The 25,685-nt window shown below is 37.4% G+C and overlaps 1 pseudogene; it reads left to right on the plus strand.

Moving 5' to 3' along the window:
• The window catches only part of LOC149202964 (uncharacterized), a 122,289-nt pseudogene that overhangs the window by 75,826 nt on the left and 20,778 nt on the right, over positions 1-25,685 (plus strand).

Genomic DNA, 25,685 nt, shown 5'->3' on the forward strand with positions numbered 1-25,685 from the left:
CCAACATGTCAAGTGGATCTGCTTGGCAAGAAGTCCCAATTAGACCTTAGACCATTTGGTGTAGGAGTCCCAGCAGTGGGTCATAAGGTAATGCCTTGACCGCGATGTCGCACAAAGACAAGTAAGATAACTCTGTTAGTAACAAGGGTGTGACTAATGTAGTGAGTCAAGGAATGAGTATGAGAGGTTCCAACACTTCAAAGGGGGGAGGAAGGTGAAGGTGAGTTCCAGGTTGAAAGGGATCAGTCCCAACTCTTCTAGGAACACACCACACAAAGGACATGCACATCTTCCGGCAGAGAATTCGACACAGATGCAGTAGTCCCAACATACAAGGTAAGATAACCTGAACAACATTTGCAGATCAGTCCGAGACGACTGTGACGATTGATATAACAAGGTTCAGAGAAAGGCCTGTCTGGTGTCTGGTAGAGCAGGCAACACGGACGGTGACAACATTAACAACATATGCAACACATTAACAAAAAGATTTATATAATTTCATGTGAATCAATTCATACACAAGTACGTAAGTTAAACAACATATATCATTAAGGCAACCGAAGCACTCCAACTACAATAACAACATATGCATGAGAATGTGTTGGCTTTTATTATAAAAATAAGTGTAAGTCACAATCATACAATGCACCATGTAAACCTGCTAGCCCTATCAGTAGAATGTTACAACCACATCCGCCTGCTCCTCCAAAGAGATGTACTAGCTTCGTGCAGTGGAGAAGCCAAGGTGCATTATGATACTGTTGAATTCTTCTTCAAGATAGTCTTAGTAAAAGCTTGGCTTACCAAAATCCTGTACAATGAGTTATGAGGGACTATTTATAGCAAAGGGTGGGGTGACCCTTGATATTCCCCTTTGTGACAATTCAACTACCCTGATGACTCTTCACCTACTCTATGACTGTCAACTGTTGAAACTCGACTTACACTTGACATGACTCAACATTACAATGCACATGTACTCATGTGAGAAAATATGGCTTGAGAAAGTCTTGCAAAACATCACGGACACTCGGTCCACTGTGGTGAGACTAACTCTTTGAAATGCTTGTGATGGTGAAGCTGGTGAGCTGATGCCAAGCTTGGTTGTCCATGATGGTGTGCATGCACCTCATGGTGACATCTTGTTGAAGTGAACTCTTGCCTCCATTGCAACCAGTGCATTGGTTCGGCCCCTTCATCCAACTCGTCTGCTAACATGCGCATGGTCTTCTTAGGTACGGTTGAATCGAAAACACATTGATGCATAGTGTCCATGTTGATCCCCAAGTGTGTGTTGTTGGTCATACGCATCAACTTGCTGAAGTGCATGTTTAGCCCCAGTTGGACTTGTTTCTTGTCTTTGCCTTGGTGAGTGTGTTGAATGGGTTGTATTTCATCCGTGCACTCAATGACATGCATGCTACTGGATCCTTTGCATGTGATAAACAACACTGCTCACCATGTTTGCTCTATGTCCGCTGCTAGGATGGATCCTTAAGTTGTACTGGCGCAGTTTCATCCGTGAATGCATGTTGCACCCACTGTTGTTCATGTCACAGCTGCAACTCATTGGTCAGTCTATGTAGCTTCATGTTCTTCTTGAGTTGTTTCTTTGGCGCATGCAAAACCTCTTTATTCCATCTTCTTCCTTCGCGTGATCTTCAAGTCGTGCCATCACTTCATAGTATGAGTCTCCAAAGTTTCTTTCATTATCGGTGGATCTACTTGATCTTGCAACTTTTCTCCGCCTCTATGTTGTCAAAAACCTTCCTATTGCATCCATTTCATTCGCCGCGTTCGCTGCATTTGGTATGTTGCCTTCATCTGTTGTTCATGATGTCCTTGTCCATGAACAACTTGATGTCTTTGTAAGTAGGTAAGCCCATGGACACTTGATCGACTACATCCCCAAGTGTGCTCTGAACGGTGTTTTCATCTCTGCTCTCTTGGAAACCATTGTACATGTACTGCTAAGAGGCAGATGAACACCTCTCTTGATTTCATCCCTCTTCATGGTTTCATGAATGTGAACTTCTAGGTGGTTTATGGTCTGGAAAATGTGTGTTGTGTTGATTTTTGGATTTGTATGCAATTAAGCAGTGATGGCTGGAAAAATGGCCTCTTATACAAAAGCTAGGATAATGCTTCACCAATTATTATCAGGTTCTATTCTCTCTACTATAATTGCACCCAACGGGGTTCGTTTTTATATAAAATACGTTTTGTTGGATATTTGGGATGCCTCTTCCTTATTTCTTAGTGGTTGCTTATATGTCTGTCTCATCTCAATATACAATCATCCTCTTGTGGTTAGGTCGATTATTTCTTGAGTCGGTGAAGTCATTTAGCACCCATGTAAGGGAAACATATGAGAAGCAGAAGGGGGGGAGGGCATAGTCCCTAAGGTCGAACCGGAGCCCAAAAATAGGCCCAGGAGGCTATTGAGAACTTTTAAGCTATGGTTCCCCTGGATATATGGACTAAAAAGCAGAACCTAAAGACCATATCAGTAAGAGATAGGAAACCTTCTCTTATATGTATCTCATTGAGGATATAGGATAGTGGGATCTTGACCCAGGGCACATCTTGGGAAGGGAAATTCATTCTACTAAGATTTCAATCCCTATCGGTGAATGAAAACCTTGTTGGGTAGGGTTCTTAATGGGAGGTATATATATATATATATATATATATATATATATATATATATATATATATATATATATATATATATATATATATATATATATATATATATATATATATATATATAGTGTCTTTGTAATCCTAAAAGATATAAAATGGGAGCAGAGAAACCAAAGACTTTTATGGAATTAATGGATGCATGGATGGCTCAAATTGAAATAAATATCCCATGCATCACTGGAACATCAACTACTCTAACATGTAGTGGACAAGATCAAGCACCATTTACTTGTTTTGATTCCTAGTTTTATCATGATATCTATCAGTCATTTGTGTTTTTATTCTATTGTAGAATCTATTGTTAGGCTTCAAATATTATTACTCTTGAAATTTTGGACTACTTATTCTGTAAGCAGGTGGTCAAAAGCATCTAGTTTTCCATTGGGAAGATTGAAACCACTTGCCATAATATATGTTGGTCATGGAATGATGATTGATGTAATAGATGTAATGATTTCGTGAGGTCATATACATATCAAAAATAATTGGCTATGGTTTTTTAATAAATTTGTTAAAATGTAAATATCTAAAGAATTTTAAAAGTACTAAGAAAAATGAAGAAAAATAATACAGTGTTGAATTTTTCTAGTTATGATGAATATATTTCAAATATGGTGTTTATATATCCATTTTTAATTAATTATTGTATATCCATCTTCAGGCGAAATCTACAGTGTGAGGAGGGATCAAATTTATCAAGATGCAAACCTCATTTTGAGTGAAAAACTTGAGGAATGGTTCACACCTTGAGTTATTTGATTCCTTTGGACACTTGGCAAATCTAAAGTTAAGGTAGATTTATACTGATTCTTAATAATATTAAATATGTTCATATAAATTTCACATTTTCATATATAAAAATATTCTTATTTTTAATTTGATTAAAACTCTCATAACACATAGAGATACATGCTTTATAATATTTTTTTAATTTTATTTTTTCATGTGATATGTGTTAGAGCCTAGATTTGTCTCAAGCTGAAAAGACAAGGTTCTAGGTCCACATCAAACCACGCTCAGCCTCGTAGCTAGCCCTACGAGGACAGGAGAGGGCTCTCTCCGGGTTAATCTCGGCAAAAGGTGATCAATGAGGCTTGGGATGACTTAATTGGCAATTGATCTTAGGCTAGGTATGTAGTACAAGGAGTTTGAGGTTGATTTTTGAGGTTTTTGTTGAATCAAAGGGAAAGGCAATTTTGGGTGCAGGGATGAGACACAGTTTTTGCAGAGGTCTATTTGGGGAAAGGTAGGTGATCATATTGATGCTTTCAAAGAGAATGAATGGGTAGATCTGACTGGTGAGAAGCTAAGGAGAGCAAGAAGCTTTCAAGGATTCTCCTTAAACAGATGAAAACATGGAAAATCAAACAAATTCAAAGGCAGAGCATAACAATCTATGGATTCTACTTTAACACTTCATTTGTTCAATGAAGAAGATGAGAGAAGGAAAATGATACACATAAAAACTTAAAATTACTGAAAGAAGCACTCCATCAACACATAAAACCACATGGATCCCAAATAGTCCTGCAAAACCCTGGTCTTTCCTTTGCCAAAAATGCAGAAGTGAGCGTACAATAGAGTGTCAAGCTTTTCCCAAGAGTCCAACCCTGAAAATGACTTAGAAATTACATAATATAGGCAATCCAACCTACTCCCTTGCCTCTAGGGGTCGAGCTCATCATTCTAGGAGTTGTTTCAACCAATTCTAAACAAAGCACTACAATCTAGGCAGTCAAAACAACTTGCCTCTATAAGGTAGGAAACTGATTCATTCATTAAATTTTCACTCTTTGGTGAATGAATCTTCTAGAACAAGTAACTAAGTGTCAAAATTACATCATGTTCAATCAATTACATCAAGAGAAGTCAAAAATTACATCACAAATCAAAACTAGTCAAACTGGCCGAATTTCTGAGCTGAAAGATGAAAAATTGGGCAAAAAATCTATATGCGCCACGCTGATTTCTATATGCGCCGTGCTACTTTGCTGCTGATTTTGAGGCACTTTCTGAAGTCCAAATTGAGCTCAGGTTGGCTTTTTGGAAAGCCTTGCCTATCTACTTTCCAATCCAAGTGGAATTTTCCAATTTGGTGTCCATTTGCCCCTCCAAAAGTGCATTCTCCCAAGACTGCTTCCTGTGTGTCAAAATAGGGGCAGTGAGGTCATTTTTTGCATGTTTTTGACCTTTTGGGGACCTAGAACTTGCCCAAGTTTCTTGACCAAGTACCAAAATTCATGATTTCTCATGACAAATCCAAAACTACAAGCCATTTGTAATTTGGAGCTCCCAATCCTATGCGTCGCACAAGGTGCGCGGCGCATATAGGGAGAAAGCCTGTTTTTTAACACAAAAATTTCCAAAATCACCAAAAATGCCCCAAATTTATTGAAATTTGGGCTGGAGCTTCCTTATCAAGTGTGATGTTGGGCCAAAGAGGCCTCGGCCAAAATTTGAAGACGATCAAGCTCCCTTTGCGTCTTTTTCTTCTTGATTGCCTTCTTCAATTTCGCCTTTAGATTCCTTATCTGTGCCTCGCAGGCCTTGTTCCGCGCCATGTAGTGGAAAGCCATGTGTCTCAGCAATGCTTTGTCCCTATTGGCCTCGTTCAGTAGTCTCTTTGACTTCATATCACTCATCTCACTTTGTAAAGTGCCTAGCAAACTTTTCTTCCCCCTTCGATTCAAGGAGCTTGACTGAGATATCACTTTGATTTGAAGGCTGATAATTAATCTGCTTTGGAATACCTTGATCATAAATTTGCTGGCCCAAGTAATTAATATTCTGAGAATGGAAACCCGATATCTGAGGCAAAATTTGACTAGAGGTAGAAGACTGTACCTGGCCTAAAGGTTGTCCTTGAAAGATGAGTGTGCCTGTTGTGTGAATTGAGTAAGAAATTGGTTATTACTCTGTGACTGCCCCTGACTAGCTAACTCTACATGTGAACCAGATGAAGATTGCATTTGATTGCCTGGTTGTGTTTGCATCAAGATTTGATTTCGTGCCTCAAACTGATTTCTTAGCTGTACATGAAACTGATTCGTGGCTGAAGGTGCCTTTGTCAACAATGGATCATTGCCTTGAAGAACAGAGGATGGTGTTTGATTAAAATTGATTTCCTTGCTTCATTTGCAGAGACAGCCTTGATGTCATTTTTGGATATGGGGAATAAGGGGTTTAAGGAATAGTATTTAGATTTTGGGATAAGGATTAGGGTTTAGGAATTTGTAGCTAGGGTTTGGGAATTTGCATGTGAAATTTTGAGAAATGAGATTTGCGATATGGGATTAGTGAACCTTTTAGGGATATGTGAGTTTAGGGATAGGGAAATCAAGAGAAAAATGGAATAAGGGAGTGGTGAGGGAATAAAGGATAGACTTGGTAACAAAACAACAGTTTGAAACCCTAAGCAGCAATTTTATTTGAGAAATTTCAAAGGTAGGGTTTGGTTTCCTTTTGAACACTCACCATACACAAACACCATCAAACCACCATCAAATTTGGATAAAAAGCAATAACAGAGGGTTAACCTACTTGAAAAAGTGATGATCCATAGGTTTCGGGCGATTTGGAGCAAGTTTGTGAAGTTTTTGATGGCGTGGCGCATATGGAAGGTGCTGTGCATATAGTTTCATTTCTCAGTGCAAAAATACACTGGTGCGGTGCATATGGAAGGCGCGACGCATATAGCCTGTGCATAGCACCTTTTTGTAGGAGACTTTTGAAGGCCTTCCCGGTGTTGAAATCGGGCACAGGATAGCTCGTTCGAAAGGTATTTGAGTCTAATTTCCAACCCAATTAGAATGTTTCAATTTGGAGTTCATTTTCACTCTCAAAAATCAAATCTCTCAAGACTGGTCAAAATGTGCCAACTGAGGCTGACCAAAGGGAGAGTGCTGTTACATTGAACTTTTGAATGCCTTCCTCAACTCCAAATTGAGCTCATGATAGCGCATTGGAAATATATTTGTGTCTAGTTATCATTTGACTCATCAAGAAAGTCATTTGGCCAACCAAGCTAGGAGAAAACTTGATTTTCCCAAGGTCACTTCAGAGGTGCATTCAATTCTCCTGAGGCAACGATATTTTTGAAATTTCTCTAAAACCATGACACCTCTGTAAAAAGTGAAGGATGTTTTTCTTCCTTGGCCTGTTTTGGACAAAAACCTCTCTCAGTTTCCAAAATTCATCTTTCATTGCTCAGAAACATCATTTGAGTGAAACCTATCCCGATGTGCGGAACAAGGGAATTGTCGAAATGAAGCCAAATGAAGGGGATAAGGGGCTTCTAAATTCTTGAGAAAATTTTTGGAAGTAGGGAGTGATGTTAGGAAGCAGGGGAAAGTGGAATCTCAGAGATTGGGTGAGGGGAAGGGGTCCAAAAGGGCAAAACACAGGCCCAACCTAGAAAATTGTCAGGTTGTAGCAAGCAACTAGGGTTTGTGCGAAAATGAGGAATTTGGGGGATCTCAGTGACAGGAAGTGTTTAAGAAGGTACATGAAGAATAGGGGAAGGTGTATGAACATCTGGATACAAGTTTTGCTAATGATTTGACCATTCAAGAGAAATTGCCTTCAAAACCCTAGGAGAGGGAAATGAACCTTGCCTAGGCGCAACTGAAGCATGAACAAGGTGTAAAATGACCCAATGGAACCTGACATGATGATGAAAACCCTTTGAATGATGATAGAATCAGCTGAATAGTGACATAGAATGACATTTGGGCAACTTTGAAAGGAGTGAAAGCAAACCCTAGACCTAATGCCTAGTGACCAAATTTTGCTTGAAGACTCACTGAAATGACAAAATTTGACTTTGACACTCTGAGACCACTTTGTAAGAGCATATTTGATCACTGGAGGAAGGCTGGAAAGACTGACACTAACATTGGCTCCAATGGGAATGGTAGCTCCTTGGAGGTGCCAAGAACAGCAGATCTTTGGGAGAGCAGACAGTGCCTTCGTCCATTGGGCAATGGAGTCAAAAACTCAAACTAAAATGCATGACTGAAAACTGATTACTCGACGACACAAATTGACTCTCACTCAACTAAAAAATGACTCAATACTTAAACACAACCGACAAACTGAAAATGTTGCTCAAAGTGGAGCTTATGCATCAAAACCTACTCTAACAGTTTCATTCATCACCTAATCAAGTGAAATGAAACAACCAATGTAACCAAGTAAGTATCCCATCTGCTGTTCGAATTCTCTGCAAGTGCTCACTTATGAACAACAAGAGAGAACTACTGAAAGGCAACTCCCATGAAAACTTAGAAACAGATCCGTTGAATGATATGGATTCTCTATCCGCCTCCAAAAACACTGCATAAGGATCGTGAAATTCAAGCACACTGGGACTTAGCTCATCCAACGGATTACTTCTCTTTTCCACATACCATGAATGCAAACTTTGATATGAGCCTTGTGATGAGACCCCTGCTGAAAATGACAAAGAAACCAGCTACAGGATCAAGTTTGTATCAATACACGTTTCAAGGTCACATATAGTCAATGGAGAAAGACTTTGACTGCAAATCTCATCCAAAACATCAGCTATTGGATCATGAAAAACTTGAAAAGACTGCTACAACCCATTTTCTATTGGTTCCAATGTGATTACATGATTTCCTACATGCTGCTCATTCTTTACTGAAGATGTACTATGCAATTTTCCCTTCAAAAGCTAAAATGATTCAAAACAAAATGGTATGAAATCTTCTTGTATCATTTGATCATATGTGCCAACTTCTATGTCTTCATCTGCAACTTGACAATCAATGGCATTTGGGGGCTGCAAAGCTGAATATGAGAAGTTTTGAACAAGGTTTTTATTGCCTTCAAGATGGTCCAGATCAAGACTTGTTGACAGCTGATTTCTGATTGCATGGAAGTTGTCTATAATGAACTGACATGAATCAAAACAAAAAGGCAAAGATCCTTCACTTACTTCAAAATTTGCGGCACTTTCCTCATCATTGTCATAGCTGATATGCATCGGTTGATCACTGTATTCGAGCTGCTGCAAGTGAACTTCCTCCTCCCACAAACTAGCTGTTGATTTGTTTGCAAGATTAGCTTCTGTTTGGAGAACATAATCATCATCATACTGATCAAACTGAGGCAAATTATCAGTATAAAAGACATCATCAAGCATACATGTCATATCAATAGATCTCTCTTCTCCAAGATGATTTATAAGACAATCATTATTAGATCTATAACAACTGGTATAAGAAAGAAAATGTTTTGAATCAGAAACTTGTTCTTCTTCAATCAGCGAGCCATGGGCTTGAACATTATTCTCATTCCTTGTGTTGATCTTGTCCATCATATTTTCCAAGTGCACTTACCAAAATGTCAAGCTTCACCTCTAGAGATGTTGATTCCTCCGGATCTATGTTTTTCATCTCTTCTTCCTTCAACCTTGCCCGTCGGATTAGCAGATGCGCCTCTACATTTACTGCACTATTTTGCATCTCGTGAAGTGTTGCAATATTCCTTTCTCTCAGCTGAAACTCCATTTCCGGATCAAAGGCACTCGGGTAGTGTAAGAGAGAAGATCTAGGAGGAGGCCTTATATCAATTGGGATCAAATAATAAACTCGGTTAAATCTGGCTGAAAATTGTTGTACTCTCTCCCCTCGCAATCTTTTCAGATGGTTATACTCTTCTACAATCAAGAAAAGGTTATGTCCAATCATCCACATGTCAAAAAAAACTTTGACGAACTGCCGAAAATCTGAGATGCTCGCATGAGGCAGGGCTTTGAACCAACTCTTGACTTTAGCTTGCAAAGAGAGAGCAAAAAGCCTAATACTGACATCTTCTTCATCAATTTCAAAAAGGTCTAGAAAAGACTCAAAATTCTGCACATGTTGCTTAGCGTTGACATTCTTACTTTCACCATCAAACCTCGGCAAGTATAGATCATAGTTTTTGGGGAAAACATGAAGAACAGAGGGTAAAACAAGAGGTTTATACCGATCTGGAATTTTACAAGGTATAGGGGTATGTACAGCAGGTATAGAATCAGTCTTGGTCTCTTGGGGCTCATCAATTTGAAGATGGTCATCACAAGATTTAGAAGAAAGGTCTTGATCAAGCTCAAAGGTATGCAAATCTTTGGTATTTACCATCTTCAAAGGGAAGGGATCAAATGCAAGCCTGGGATCTTTTCTCAAGCATAGTATATTTTTACAAAAACTTGTTAATGTTCTCCGGAAAAGAGAAAAAATAATTTATAACAAAGAACAAACTGTCTTGGATGAAATTCCAACTTGAGTACCTGATCTTGCCATATTATCCTTTCATGTTTCTGCTGGTCGGGATCATCCTCCAGTGGAGTCTTTGGATCTGATCTCAAAACTAATTTAGAGTCGCCAGGTGAATGATTTCAGCCTTGCCAGTGTCTGATCGTTGTCCACCATCAAAAATCAGATCTGAACTTGATACATGTACTGGGGAAATTAACAAGTTAAATGTCACATTTACAAGCTAGACCGGAGATTGACAGAAGCAGCGTTTATCTACTTCCGCTAATGCAAAGCAAAAGCGTTTCGAAGGCTACCTGGCTAATATTTAGGCTCCGTCTGTAGCTCATAAAAAAAATGACATCAACAAGTAAACCATTTGTTCTTCCCCAGTATGGTCGCCACTATGTTAGAGCCTAGATTTGTCTCAGGCTGAAAAGACAAGGTTCTAGGTCCACATCAAACCACGCTCAGCCTCGTAGCTAGCCCTACGAGGACAGGAGAGGGCTCTCTTCGGGTCAATCTCGGTGAAAGGTGATCAATGAGGCTCGAGATGACTAAATTGGCAATTGATCTTAGGCTAGGTATGTAGTTCAAGGAGTTTGAGGTTGATTTTTGAGGTTTTTGTTGAATCAAAGGGAAAGGCAATTTTGGGTGCGGGGATGAGACACAGTTTTTGCAGAGGTCTATTTGGGGAAAGGTAGGTGATCATCTTGATGCTTTCAAAGAGAGTGAATTGGTAGACCTGAATGGTGAGAAGCTAAGGAGAGCAAGAAGCTTTCAAGGATTCTCCTTAAACAGATGAAAACATGGAAAATCGAACCAATTCAAAGGCAGAGCATAACAATCTATGGATTATACTTTAACACTTCATTTGTTCAATTTCAGAAGATGAGAGAAGGAAAATGATACATAACAACTTACAATTACTAAAAGAAGCACTCCATCAACACATAAAACCACATGGATCCCAAACAGTGCTGCAAAACCCTGGTCTTTCCCTTGCCAAAAATGCAGAAGTCAATGTACAATAGAGTGTCAAGATTTTCCCAAGAGTCCAACCCGGAAAATGACTTAGAAATTACATAATATAGGCAAGCCAACCTATTCCCTTGCCTCTAGGGGTCGAGCTGATCATTCTAGCAGCTGTTTCAACCAATTCTAAACAAAGCACTACAATCTAGGCAGTCAAAACAACTTGCCTCTATAAGGTAGGAAATTGATTCATTCATTAAATTTTCACTCTTTGGTGAATGAATCTTCTAGAACAAGTAACTAAGTGTCAAAATTACATCATGTTCAATCAATTACATCAAGAGAAGTCAAAAATAACATCACAAATCAAAACTAGTCAAACTGGCCGAATTTCTGAGCTGAAAGATGAAAAATTGGGCAAAAAATCTATATGCGTCGCATTGATTTCTATATGCACTGCGCTAATTTGCTGCTGATTTTGAGGCACTTGCTGAAGTCCAAATCGAGCTCAGGTTGGCTTGTTGGAAATCCCTGCCTATCTACTTTCCAACCCAAGTGGAATTTTCCAATTTGGTGTCCATTTGCTCCTCCAAAAGTGCATTCTTCCAAGACTGCTTCCTGTGTGTCAAAATAGGGGCAGTGAGGTCATTTTTTGCATGTTTTTTGACCTTTTGGGGACCCAGAACTTGCCCAAGTTTCTTGTCCAATTACCAAAATTCATGATTTCTCATGAAAAATCCAAAACTGCAAGCCATTTGTAATTTGGAGCTCCCAATCCTATGCGTCATGCAAGGCGCACGACGCATATAGGGAAAAAGCCTGTTTTTTAACACAAAAATTTCCAAAATCACCAAAATTGCCCCAAATTTCTTGAAATTTGGGCTGGAGCTTCCTTATCAAGTGTGATGTTGAGCCAAAGAGGCCTCTGCCAAAATCTGAAGACGATCGAGCTCCCTTTGCGTCTATTGCTTCTTGATTGCCTTCTTCAATTTCGCCTTTAGATTCCTTATCCGTGCCTCGCAGACCTTGTTCTGCGCCATGTAGTGGAAAGCCATATGTCTCAGCAATGCTTTGTCCCTATCGACCCTGTTCAGCAGTCTCTTTGACCTCATATCACTCATCTCACTTTGTAAAGTGCCTAGCAAAATTTTCTGCCCCCTTCGATTCAAGGAGCTTGACTGAGATATCACTTTGATTTGAAGGCTGATAATTAATCTGATTTGGAATACCTTGATCATAAATTTGCTGGCCCAAGTAATTAATATTTTGAGAATGGCAACTCGATATCTGAGGCAAAATTTGACTAGAGGCAGAAGATTGTACCTGGCCTAAAGGCTGTCCTTGAAAGATGAGTGTACCTGTTGTGTGAATTGAGTAAGAAATTGATTATTACTCTGTGACTGCCCCTGACTAGCTAACTCTACATGTGAACCAGATGAAGATTGCATTTGATTGTCTGGTTGTGTTTGCATCAAGCTTTGATTTCATGCCTCAAACTGATTTCTTAGCTGTACATGCAACTAATTCGTGGTTGAAGGTGCCTTTGTCAACAATGGATCATTGCCTTGAAGAACAACGGATTGTGTTTGATTAAAATTGATTTCCTTGCTTCATTTGCAGAGACAGCCTTGATGTCATTTTTGGATATGGGGAATAAGGGGTTTAAGGAATAGTATTTAGATTTTGGGATAAGGATTAGGGTTTAGGAATGTGTAGCTAGGGTTTGGGAATTTGCATGTGAAATTTTGAGAAATGGGATTTGGGATATGGGATTAGTGAACTTTTTAGGGATATGTGAGTTTAGGGATAGGGAAATCAAGAGAAAAATGGAATAAGGGAGTGGTGAGGGAATAAAGGATGGACTTGGTAACAAAACAATAGTTTGAAACCCTAAGCAGCAATTTTTTTTGAGAAATTTCAAAGGTAGGGTTTGGTTTCCTTTTGAACACTCACCATACACAAACACCATCAAACCACCATCAAATTTGGATAAAAAGCAATAACAGAGGGTTAACCTAGTTAAAAAGTGATGATCCACAGGTTTCGGGCGATTTGGAGCAAGTTTGGGAAGTTGTTGATGGCGCAGCGCATATAGCTTCATTTCTCATTGCAAAAATACGCTGGTGCGGTGCATATGGAAGGTGCGGCGCATATAGCCTGTGCGTAGCACCTTTTTGTAGGAGACTTTTGGAGGCCTTCCCGATGTCAAAATCAGGCGTAGGATAGCTCGTTGGAAAGGAATTTGAGTCTACCTTCCAACCAAATTGAAATTTTTCAATTTGGAGTTCATTTTCCCTATCAAATATCAAATATCCCAAAACTGGTCAAAATGTGCCAAATGAGGCTGCGCAAAGGAAGAGTGCTGTTACAGTCAACTTTTTAATGCCTTCCTCAACTCCAAATTGAGCTCATGATAGCTCATTGGAAAGATATTTGTGTCCAATTATCATTTGAGACATCACAAAAGTCATTTGGCCAACAACTCTAGGAGAAAACTTGATTTTCCCAAGGTAACTTTAGAGGTGCATTCAATTCTCCTGAGGCAACGGTATTTTTGACATTTCTCTAAAACCATGACACCTGTGTAAAAAATGAAGAAGGTTTTTCATCCTTGGCCTGTTTTGGACAAAAACCTCTCTCATTTTTCCAAAATTCATCTTTTATCGCTCAGAAACATCATTTGAGTGAAACCTATCCCGATGTGTGGAACAAGGGAATTTTCGAAATGAAGAGAAATGAAGGGGATAAGTGGCTTCTAAATTCTTGAGAGAATTTTTGGAAGTAGGGAGGGATGTTAGGAAGTAGGGGAAAGTGGAATCTCAGAGATTGAGTGAGGGGAAGGGGTCCAAAAGGGCAAAAAACAGGCCCAACCTAGAAAATTGCCAGGTTGTAGCAAGAAACTAGGGTTTGTGCGAAAATGTGGAATTTTGGGGATCTCAGTGATGGGAATTGTTTAAGAAGGTACATTAAGGATAGGGGAAGGTTTATGAACATCTGTATACAAGTTTTGCTAATTATTTGACCATTCAAGAGAAATTGCCTTCAAAACCCTAGGAGAGGGAAATGAACCTTGCCTAGGCGCAACTGAAGCATGAACAAGGTGTAAAATGACCCAATGGAACCTGACATGATGATGAAAACCCTCTGAGTGATGATAGACTTAGCTGAATAGTGACATAGACTGACATTTGGGCAACTTTGAAAGGAGTTAAAGCAAACCCTAGACCTAATGCCTAGTGACAAAAGTTTGCTTGAAGACTCACTGAAATGAAAAAAATTGACCTTGACACTCTGAGACCACTTTGTAAGATCATATTTGATCACTAGAGGAAGGCTGGAAAGACTGACACTAACAATATGCATAGCATTGATGATATAGATAGATAGGTAGGTATACTAGTGCAACCATATCGATTAAGTGATTGGTAAACCCCGATAAAAATCAATCCATAAAAAGCATCAAAACACTTCATGATATGTCTCATGTTGGTAAAATTGAATTTTTTATAAAAACTAACTATATTATTATTATTATTATAAAATAATTAATATATAAGTTAAACATGTATACATTTATAGAAACATAGAACAAAATTCTTAACCATAGAGATGTAAACTCACTTTCCCATGGAGATTCTTAATTTGTAAATAGGGTTGTTTACAATAACACACGTTATCAATACTAGTTGCGTAAAAAATAGTAACTCACTTTAGATGACACTCATTCATATGGAGTTTTCTTTAAACGTCCTAGATCCATCCTAACTCTAGATCTACCAAGCACTGAGAGGGATCAAATCTCTCGAGGTGAAAACCTCCTTTTTGAGTGAAAAACTTGAGGAAAGGTTTTCACCTTGAGAGATTTGATCCATCTCAACGCTTGATAGATCCAGAGTTAAGATGGATCTAGGTTGGTTTCAGTCGTGTGTGGCCAAAGAAAATCTAATGAAAATATGATTAAATTTATCAATAATATGGAAATTCATCTAATATTAATATAATCATTTTAAATATGCTAAATGTGTCTCATATTAATATGGTCATTTTAATTTTAAATTTGCTTAGTTACCTCAGTTTGTTGAGATGATAAATATTGTAGAGTTGAGGCTTCTGTGATCCATAACAAGTTTATGATAGATTTTTCGGCGAAAATCACATGAGAAATCATTTGTCGACGCGTTTCGAACCAACCAGTGTGGTTCATCGTCAGGACAAGTTGAAGAGCAGATCCAGCTTAACCTGTTTAAATAGCCAGAGCAGAGACACCAACGGTTACCTGGGCAAAAGGTTGACTTAAGGAGCAAGGTCAAATTAGTTATATTAGGTAAATGATAAATTATAATATAATAATAAATAAATAAAGATAAATAAATTTATATATAAAAATATAACTTTAGTTATATTAGGTGTAAGATGAATAAATAAATATATAAATATAAAAATGAAGAATTATAAATTATTAATAAATAAATAAAAATGAAATAATAATAAATTTATTTATTTATTTATTACATAAATAAATAAATATATGAATAAATAAATTAATAAATATAATAGTAAAACTAAGATAAAAATAAATGGTATCATTATTAAGGTAAATACATATATAAAAATTCATATATAAATATATAAATTTAGTTATATAAGGTGCAATACAAATAAACAATTGAAGAAAAATAATAATAATAAATTATTCATTTATTAAATAAATAAAAATATAAATGAAGAATTGAAAATAATAATAAATTATTTATTTATTTATTAAATAAAGGAATAAGTATATAAATCAATGAAAAAATATAAATTCATAAATATAATAGTAAATAAATTACTCATTTAATTTTTATAAATGAAAAAATAGAAATGGTATCATTAGTAAGGTAAAATTAAAGGGGAAGTAGTTACGCACCGGGTTAAATTAGTTAGAATTAAATAAATTAAATAATCCAATAAATAAAAAGGAAGAGGAAATAAAATAACTTAAATTATAGTTAGTTGTAGGTATTAAAAACTAAAAGGAAAGGGGTAAATAAAATACAAAAAATTAAAATTAGTTAAAACTATTAAAAGTAATAATGGACCTTTCCTTATACTAAACAAATGATGTTGGAAAAGATAATCATAATAATAATAGAATACATAATAATAATAATAATAATTATAAAAGAAAATCAATAATAATAAATAAGTAGATAATAATAACAAGAAAAACGATTACTAAATAATGGTTTATAAAAATAATAAATAAATAATAATTAAGTTAATAAGTACATAAATACTAATAATAATATTCCTAATAATAATAATAGAAATAAGTTATTAAAAATAAATAATAAAATAAATAAAGACACGAAAAACGAATATTAGTTTATTATTAGTATTAATAATAGTAACTGTATAATAAAGTAATTGTTTAATAGTTTCTTATTTGAAAATTTAATAGAAATTGTCTAGTAAATAAAAGTACTAATAAAATAAAAATATAAATAATAAAAAGAGACAGAAAACGACTAAGAAGAAAGCGCTGGAACCCAGCACCTGCTGATTTTCCAGCCATCATCTCTATTGAGATTGTTGGGTCTCTTTTCAATCTCAATAGCTTCCCTAAATTTCCGATGATGGAAATGCGAGACCTTAGCGATAACACTAGCTTCCTCAATGCAAACATGATGATTGGTTTTTTCAACATGCTCAGCCAAAGCGGAAGATTTAGCTCTCCTATGTTTAAGGTCAGCAGCGTGCTCACAAATCCTCTGATTAATGGAGCGACCGGTTTCACAAATATAAGGGGTCCCACAGGAGCAGGGGATCATATAAACCCCTTTCATATCTTTGGGGTCAATAGGATCCTTAACTGATCTGAGGGACGAACGAATGGTGTTAAGGGGCCTAAAGGTCACGGGGACACTATGCATCTTGAGAATCCTTGCAACCTTATCAGTGGTCCCTTGAATGTAAGGAAGATGAACACCTGGAATCCGTTCCTTAGGTTCCCTTTTTGTTAGAGAATTCATGGTGGCTTTTCGGAAAGCCTTCTGACCCAAGTATCTACTATAGCCATTCTCAACAAAGACATCAAGGAGATGGGATTTTTCTTTCTCAAAACTCTTATTATCCGAGATCCTTAGGGCCCGAGTAGCAAGGGTGTTGAGAACACCCATCTTTTGAGCTGGGAAATGGTGAGAACTGGCATGGAGATACTGCTCAGTATGCGTTTTCTTCCTATAAACCTGGTGGGCGATGGAACCATCACTATTCCTTGAAATAAGAATATCAAGGAATGGGAGGCAACCATCAACCTCCTGCTCCTTAGTGAACTTGATGGCAGAGGATTGACTGTTGAGATGCTCAAAGAAAAGATCTAATTCTTTTTGGCCATGAGACCAAATGACATTAGTATCATCCACATACCTTTTCCAGAGCTTAGGAAGGAGACGAGAAGAATTCAGAGCCTTAGACTCAAAATCTTCCATAAAGAGATTGGCGACAACAGGCGACAGGGGGGAACCCATGGCGACACAAAGGTTTGCTCGAAGAACTCCCCCTCAAAACAGAAAAAGGTGGAAGTGAGGCAGATCTCAACCAACCTAGCTGTGTCAGGGTCGGTTAGGCGGTAGATCACCCCAAGGCCTCCTTAATAGGAATGCAAGTGAACAAGGATACAACATCAAAGCTAACAAGAATGTCCCCAGAGTCAAGCTTGATGTCCTTAAGTTCATCAATGAAGGAAGCAGAGTCTTTAACGAAGGACTCCGTACGACCAACTAGGGTTTTAAGCTTTAATGCAAGAAACCTAGCAAGAAGGTAGGTAGGACCTCCAATAGTGTTGACGATGGGCCTCAAAGGAGCTCCTTCCTTATGAATCTTGGGGAGACCATAGATCCTCGGAGTAATAGGGTTGCTCTCAATGAGTTTATGGTGAAGGGAACTCAACGAACTAATGGATTTAATGGCAAGAGCCACATTCCTAGAAACCTTCTTTAAAGGATTCTTGGGAAGCTTTTTGTAGCTACCACTATTGAGAAGATGATCCAACATTTTGCTGGGGTAATCAGCCCTGTTGAGGATGACAGCAGCACCACCCTTATCATCCTTAAGAACAATGATATCTTTGTTCTCGTTTAAGGACCTGAGAGCTGCTGGCTCTTCCTTGCTAAGGTTGCTCTTAGGGGGTTTAGCCTTCCTTAAGACAACCGCATAGTCTTGCCTAATAGTATCCTTGATCCTATCAGGTAAACCTCTGATCCCAAATTCTATGTCACAGATAATATCATCCACAGGGATCTTCTTAGGGGCTAAGGCAAAATTTAGCCCTTTACTCAAAACCTTAAAGATGCCCGGGGGAAAGGAGAAACTGGAAAGATTGATCACCTTGTTATGAGAGGAAGGAGGAAGATTAATACTATTACTATTATCAAGGTGATCAATCTTTCCAGTTTCTCCTTTCCCTCGGGCGTCTTTAAGGTTTTGAGTAAAGGGCTAAATTTTGCCTTAGCCCCTAAGAAGATCCCTGTGGATGATATTATCTGTGACATAGAATTTGGGATCAGAGGTTTACCTGATAGGATCAAGGATACTATTAGGCAAGACTGTGCGGTTGTCTTAAGGAAGGCTAAACCCCCTAAGAGCAACCTTAGCAAGGAAGAGTCAGCAGCTCTCAGGTCCTTAAACGAGAACAAAGATATCATTGTTCTTAAGGCTGATAAGGGTGGTGCTGCTGTCATCCTCAACAGGGCTGATTACCGCAGCAAAATGTTGGATCATCTTCTTAATAGTGGTAGCTACAAAAAGCTTCCCAAGAATCCTTTAAAGAAGGTTTCTAGGAATGTGGCTCTTGCCATTAAATCCATTAGTTCGTTGAGTTCCCTTCACCATAAACTCATTGAGAGCAACCCTATTACTCCGAGGATCTATGGTCTCCCCAAGATTCATAAGGAAGGAGCTCCTTTGAGGCCCATCGTCAACACTATTGGCGGTCCTACCTACCTTCTTGCTAAGTTTCTTGCGTTAAAGCTTAAGCCCCTAGTTGGTCGTACGGAGTCCTTCGTTAAAGACTCTGCTTCCTTCATTGATGAACTTAAGGACATCAAGCTTGACCCTGGGGACATTCTTGTTAGCTTTGATGTTGTATCCTTGTTCACTTGCATTCCTATTAAGGAGGCCTTGGAGGTGATCTACTGCCTAACCGACCCTGACACAGCTAGGTTGGTTGAGATCTACCTCACTTCCACCTTTTTCTGTTTTGAGGGGGAGTTCTTCGAGAAAACCTGTGGTGTCGCCATGGGTTCCCCCCTGTCCCCTGTTTTCGCCAATCTCTTTATGGAAGATTTTGAGTCTAAGGCTCTGAATTCTTCTCGTCTCCTTCCTAGGCTCTGGAAAAGGTATGTGGATGATACTAATGTCCTTTCGTCTCATGGCCAAAAAGAATTAGATCTTTTCTTTGAGAATCTCAACAGTCAATCCTCTGCCATCAAGTTCACTAAGGAGCAGGAGGTTGATGGTTGCCTCCCATTCCTTGATATTCTTATTTCAAGGAATAGTGATGGTTCCATCGCCCACCAGGTTTATCGGAAGAAAACGCATATTGAGCAGTATCTCCATGCTAGTTCTCACCATTTCCCAGCTCAAAAGATGGGTGTTCTCAACACCCTTGCTACTCGGGCCCTAAGGATCTCGGATAATAAGAGTTTTGAGAAAGAAAAATCCCATCTCCTTGATGTCTTTGTTGAGAATGGCTATAGTAGATACTTGGGTCAGAAGGCTTTCCAAAAAGCCACCATGAATTCTCTGACAAAAAGGGAACCTAAGGAACGGATTCCAGGTGTTCATCTTCCTTACGTTCAAGGGACCACTGATAAGGTTGCAAGGATTCTCAAGATGCATAGTGTCCCCGTGACCTTTAGGCACCTTAACACCATTCGTTCGTCCCTCATATCAGTTAAGGATCCTATTGACCCCAAAGATATGAAAGGGGTTTATATGATCCCCTGCTCCTGTGGGACCCCTTATATTGGTGAAACCGGTCGCTCCATTAATCAGAGGATTTGTGAGCACGCTGCTGACCTTAAACATAGGAGAGCTAAATCTTCCGCTTTGGCTGAGCATGTTGAAAAAACCAATCATCATGTTTGCATTGAGGAAGCTAGTGTTATCGCTAAGGTCTCGCATTTCCATCATCGGAAATTTAGGGAAGCTATTGAGATTGAAAAGAGACCCAACAATCTCAATAGAGATGATGGCTGGAAAATCAGCAGGTGCTGGGTTCCAGCGCTTTCTTCTTAATCGTTTTCTGTCTCTTTTTATTATTTATATTTTTAATTTATTAGTACTTTTATTTACTAGACAATTTCTATTAAATTTTCAAATAAGAAACTATTAAACAATTACTTTATTATACAGTTACTATTATTAATACTAATAATAAACTAATATTCGTTTTTCGTGTCTTTATTTATTTTATTATTTATTTTTAATAACTTATTTCTATTATTATTATTAGGAATATTATTATTAGTATTTATGTTCTTATTAACTTAATTATTATTTATTTATTATTTTTATAAACCATTATTTAGTAATCGTTTTTCTTGTTATTATTATCTACTTATTTATTATTATTGATTTTCTTTTATAATTATTATTATTATTATTATTATGTATTCTATTATTATTATGATTATCTTTTCCAACATCATTTGTTTAGTATAAGGAAAGGTCCATTATTACTTTTAATAGTTTTAACTAATTTTAATTTTTTGTATTTTATTTACCCCTTTCCTTTTAGTTTTTAATACCTACAACTAACTATAATTTAAGTTATTTTATTTCCTCTTCCTTTTTATTTATTGGATTATTTAATTTATTTAATTCTAACTAATTTAACCCGGTGCGTAACTACTTCCCCTTTAATTTTACCTTACTAATGATACCATTTCTATTTTTTCATTTATAAAAATTAAATGAATAATTTATTTACTATTATATTTATGAATTTATATTTTTTCATTGATTTATATACTTATTCCTTTATTTAATAAATAAATAAATAATTTATTATTATTTTCAATTCTTCATTTATATTTTTATTTATTTAATAAATGGATAATTTATTATTATTATTTTTCTTCAATTGTTTATTTGTATTACACCTTATATAACTAAATTTATATATTTATATATGAATTTTTATATATGTATTTACCTTAATAATGATACCATTTATTTTTATCTTAGTTTTACTATTATATTTATTAATTTATTTATTCATATATTTATTTATTTTTGTAATGAATAAATAAATAAATTTATTATTATTTCATTTTTATTTATTTATTAGTAATTTATAATTCTTCATTTTTATATTTATATATTTATTTATTCATCTTACACCTAATATAACTAAAGTTATATTTTTATATATAAATTTATTTATCTTTATCTATTTATTATTATATTATAATTTATCATTTACCTAATATAACTAATTTTGACCTTGCTCCTTAAGTCAATCTTTTGCCCAGGTAACCGTTGGTGTCTCTGCTCTGGCTATTTAAACAGGCTAAGCTGGATCTGCTCTTCAACTTGTCCTGACGATGAACCACACTGGTTGGTTCGAAACACGTCGACAAATGATTTCTCATGTGATGATAAATATTGTTAATAACTTTAATGATGAAAAATGATGAAATAAAATTTTTGAATGTAAAGTGACCAAGTAATAGTGTTGAATAATAGAAAATGTGAATAATAAGAATATAGTCAATTACAAATAGTCTTCATTGTGATTAATCTCAAACAATTTTTATCTACTATTCTTATTGTCACCCTTGTTACTTTTGTCATCTTTTCATATCAATTATATGAAAAGGATGTTGATTTGTGTATCTTGGGAGAAACTCCAAGCCCTAGGGTTCAAGGTTTGGAGGTAAATCGCTAGAAGGGTCACCTATGGGCTTGGAACCCAAGGATGGGGTTTTGCACCCAATCCTGTTTGGGGAAATTCTAGAGGCACATTTCTACATGTGATGGCATGAGACAATAGAGGGAAGAAAGAAGAATCCAACGCTTCGAGAATCATAGATTTGATGCTTCTATGATCTTCATTTTGTGTAGTGTTGTATTTCAAGTTGTAGAAGTGGAGAAATGAATTTTTGAAGTTGAAAAATTAATTATTGGTTTTCAAGTCATGTAGGCTTGATATAAATTACTCCAATATATGGGTCTCTTCACAAATTCATTGGATCCCCTCTTTAGGCTATAAAAATAGGGTGGATACATGTCATTTAGGCATCCAGGTGTGCAACTTCTCATAGATATCTCTGAAATTTTTCCGAGCTCAAGAGAAGGAAAATGAAGGAGCTAAGTGTTTGCTTGGGAAAGAATATGCCTATGATAAGGCCGAGATGCTACAGGAGGTAGGACGCAAGCCTAAAGGAAAATCTGGGCATGATTTAAGGTGTTATTCTTCACTGTTTTGGGTCTAAATTTGAGCAGGGAACAAGGCCAAATATCAGCGTAAATTCTGGGTTGTTCTGGTGTAGTTTAGGATGGATTACCTCATGATTTTGTAGGCCAAAAATATCTATTGTAAATTATCATTGTATGCAGGACTGTTTGGGATGGTTATGGAGGGATGTAAGGCCATACTCCTACAACATATCCTTCGTACAGGTAGCGTAGGACAACAACATTACAAGGGAGGAATGTCGCACTCTTATTGTGGACACTTGCAACATTTATATGTGGTCGTTATGGTATATGTTGATGCCATAACCAGAAGTGCATTATTGCAATAATGCACCAGTACTCAATAATAAGTGTAGTGATGTTGGGTCCAAGGTGTTGACCAATTTGGATCAGTTTTATGAGAAGTTTGTTGATGTTGTGTGGAGCATCTTACATGGTAGTGTAGATTCTTTTCTAGGAGAATAATTGACAGTGATAAGATTGGGTGCCATTGATTTATTGGAGGGCAGTGCGTTGTCTACCCGAAGTAGCCCTAGAGCAGAAGAAAAGAAGGGAATTGTTGGTGCGTGATTGGGTGAATTTTGCAGCCTAAAGAGTAGCTCTTTGATGGACGAAAGAGGATACTAGAAGGAATTTTGGAGCTTAGGAATTAGGCCTACCAATAGAGTAGTTTGATGAGCTTGTGTTCACTGTAGTAGAAGTGACTTGCAGCAGTGATAGGTGGCATCCTTGATTCTCGATGTGTTGTCCTTTGAAGAACTAAGGGGCAGCTAGTGAGTAGTATAGGTGTGAAGGATAGAAAGGAAAATATACAACATAGAAGCTACAACAAAGTTTGTCATTGTATCTTATATACCATAGATTGTTGTATTATTCAGATTTGGTTTAATATAATGAAGATTGGTGATTGTACAATTTTGTTAAAAGTGTGTATATCTGTGCATACGTGATTTACTGCTTTATATTTCCATTGTGCAAAGTAGTTTATGGTTGAGATTCTTTATTTGGTAGCGTTAGTGATTTTAAGTCTCTAACGTAGATCCAAGGTCGTGGAAATTCAACATGGTATCAGATTGTGTCTGGGATACTTTGGAAGTAAGTAAATCAGAGTTGTGCGCAACGAAGTAGAACGTGAGAGGTAGTTTGTCACATTGTAAGTGAAGGGATCACTACAATTTCGAAGTTGCATGCAAGTGTCTGGTATGAGGACAGGTTGGAGGGGTTGTCCTACTATATTCCTTGGAAGGAAAGGATCAATTTGTTCTTACAGGTTAACAGGCTTAGGGAGTTTCTCGAAAAAGAGATCAAGAATCCAACCGATCCCAAGGAGCTAGAAATATATGAATATTTGGATTTGAGGACGAGATTGATCATCCTAGATGGTGTGAAGGATGCCCTAATACCTCACTTGTCAGGAAGAATAATGCACATGTGATGTGGAGGGCTCTTCAAAATTTGTTCCAGAATAAGAACAAGAACTGGGTACTAATATTGGAGGATAAGTTAAATTCCACCAAGATGATAAAGTGTGAAAGTATGACCTCGTATCTAACGAGATTGTCTTAGGTCAAAGATGAGCTTTCCGCCATCGGTGTGTCTACCTCAGATGGAGATATGGTAAGGATTTCCTTGAAAGGGTTCGCCAAGGATTGGAAGCCCTTCATCAAAGGGATCGTTTAAAGGGAGAAGATGCCAGATTGGGATAGGTTGTGGGATGACTTCATTCAGGAAGAGTTGCAAAACGAGGATCTTCATTCGAAGAAGAAGACTTTCAATGATGACATGGCACTTGCAACACAAATGAAGGGTAAGTAGAAGAAGGACTTGAGTAAGGTCAAGTGTTTCAACTATGGCGATATTGGTCATGTTTCGTCGAGATGTCCGATGAAGAAGAAGGGAGATGATGAGAAGAAGAAAGGAAAGCAGGTCACCAGTGTTGCCACTTCCGGTGAGATAGATGATCTTACCAAGAGATTGATGGAGGAGGACTTTGCTATGATCTCTCATTTCTTACAGGGTACTACCAATGAGGATGGATGGTACGTGGGTAGTGTTGCGTAAAAGTATATGATAGGGTCACACGAAGGTTTTGAGACTCTAGCTGAATGGGACTCAAAGTTGCACATGGTGTTGGGCGACAAGAGTCAGTTGGAGACCATAGGATTGGGTGTTGTGCCATTCAGGATGGAGAAAATATGTGTGATGCGGGTCTAGGAGGTATTGTTTGTAATAGGACTCAGATATAGCGTGATTTCCATCTTGATGATCAAGAGGAAAGGGTTTGAGGTCTTGTTCTAGGATGGAAATGAAAGACTCAGGCCTAGAGGCTCTAAGTCCAATGGGACTGTACTTAGAGTTAGAGAGCACAGTCTCTACAGGTTGATGGGAAAGTCTGTGGATCATGGAAAGAAGTAAGTGGAGCAGGTGCAGGTTCTAGAGAAGCAGTAACAAGTGCAAGCTTCAAAGGAGAAGGTACAAGTTCCCGAGAAGAAGGTACACCTTCTCGAGAAGGTTCAGGTTCCAGAGACTCAGAGGGATTCTAGTTCGATAAGGAGATTTTAGATTCAAAGGGAGACTCCACAATCCAAGAAGAGCGCATGTTTAGTGAGGATAAATGGTGCTCCTACAAATTCCAAGAAGGAATCATGGAGAAAGTGGAAGACATTACAGGAAAATAAGAAGAAGCAGGGTGCTTCCAGTATTGATAGTGACATGTTCGAGAAACACATTATTCACAAAACATGGATTGCTGAGATTGTGAGTGCCAATAGTTGAGAAATGTTGCGAACATTGATGATGATGACGAGATTCTTCCTAGTCTTGGATGTACCTCCCCTGCTAAGAGGGAGTGTTGATTTGTGTATATTGGGAGGTACTCCAAACCCTAAGGTTTAGGGTTTGGAGGGAAAAGTGCCATAAGGGTCACTTGTGGGCTTGGAACCCAAGGATGCGGTTTTGAACTCAATCGTGTTTGGGGAAATTCTAGAGGCACATGATGACATGAGACGATAGAGGGCAGAAAGAAGAATCTGCCGCTTTGCGAATCGTCTAATTTTGAGTTGTAGAAGTGGACTAATGACTTTTTGAAGTTGACAAATTATTTACTGGTTTTCAAGTCTTGTAGGAGCACCACTTCATTAGACACATGCACAAAGGATCAAAGAGAAGATGAGATCCTCCCCTTCAATTATTTTTTCTGCAAGATGGTTTGACGATGCATCACAAATGGGATCATGTGGATGTGGTGTGGTTCTCAAACCAAATAACCAACAC

This window comes from Pinus tabuliformis, chromosome 2_1, assembly GCF_031772625.1.
Source record: "Pinus tabuliformis cultivar Carrire ecotype Pingquan chromosome 2_1, CPIR1, whole genome shotgun sequence".
In the NCBI taxonomy this organism is placed as follows: Eukaryota; Viridiplantae; Streptophyta; class Pinopsida; order Pinales; family Pinaceae; genus Pinus; species Pinus tabuliformis.